Source organism: Gekko japonicus, unplaced genomic scaffold (assembly GCF_001447785.1).
Source record: "Gekko japonicus isolate JY-2015 unplaced genomic scaffold, Gekko_japonicus_V1.1 scaffold1232, whole genome shotgun sequence".
Classification (NCBI taxonomy): domain Eukaryota; kingdom Metazoa; phylum Chordata; class Lepidosauria; order Squamata; family Gekkonidae; genus Gekko; species Gekko japonicus.
The window spans coordinates 465,069-466,230 of record NW_015176009.1 but is presented as its reverse complement, the minus strand read 5'-3'; positions in this window follow the sequence as shown (position 1 = coordinate 466,230).

The window sequence follows — 1,162 nt, the reverse complement described above, 5'->3', positions numbered from 1 at the left end:
GAGTTTCTGGCATTAAAGTTGTGAGTGAGCAATTTGGCTACTGCATACATTAGTTTGCTCTGGAGCCATCCTTCTTGAGTGAAGACAAAAATGGGTGAGCCAGAGGTTAAAAACCTGAGAGCTAGTTGACACTGACTCAGTTTAGAGGGAACACTGGCCTGGAGATCTCTCAGAGTTACAATTCATCTTCAGGAATTTCTCCACTCTGGAACAAGGGAAGCTATTTGAAATTCCTCCTTTTGCTGTAGCCCTGTATGCTTTCTTCCCCCCCCCACCCAAGAAAAGGTCTCCTGTCCGTCAATAGCAGCTTTTACACGTTCACAGTGGGGTGCTGGGGAAAGGAAAATTGGAGAACATCCACTTTAGGGTTGTCAACTTCCAGGTAGGGCCTGGAATTTCCCCAGAAACATATCTGATCTCCAGACCACACAGATCAATTCCCCTGGATAAACAGCAGCTTCAGAGGACAGATGGTGTCATATGACATCACCGCTGAGCTCCCTCCCTTCCCCACACTCCACCCTCCCTAGGCAACATCCCCAAATTTCCAGGAATCTCCCCTATTTAAAGGCACCCTACTTCACTTCTGTGAACTTTATATTTTTGCAAACAAATGTCGTTCCATCCTCCCTTCCCCACACTCCACCCTCCCTAGGCAACATCCCCAAATTTCCAGGAATCTCCCCTATTTAAAGGCACCCTACTTCACTTCTGTGAACTTTATATTTTTGCAAACAAATGTCGTTCCATGGAAAGCCTAATCACTCTTTATGAGAGATGATTAGCCTTATCTGGGTTACCAGTCAATTGTATACAAAGAGTGATGCTGTGCAAATGACGCTTTGATAAAGAGACGAAGGCTCGAATTTAAAATAACAATTCTTTACTGAACTGTAATCATTCAAACAGGGAATAATAATAAAACCATACATACATTCAAGTACTAAGAAAATCAGATAGAATAGTTTCAGCACAATTAGGAAACGTTGTTTCTTGTAGCATATATTTACCTCAGATGAATCCTTGCGCTCCTAAAGCTTCCAGCAAAAGGGGCAATAGTAAGTAGGAATAGAAATGAGTGAAGAGAGAAGAAAACACGTGGCTCAAGACCAGCTGGAGACACGGAGAGCTTAGCCCTAGCTGCAGACTAGAACTTAAAGTA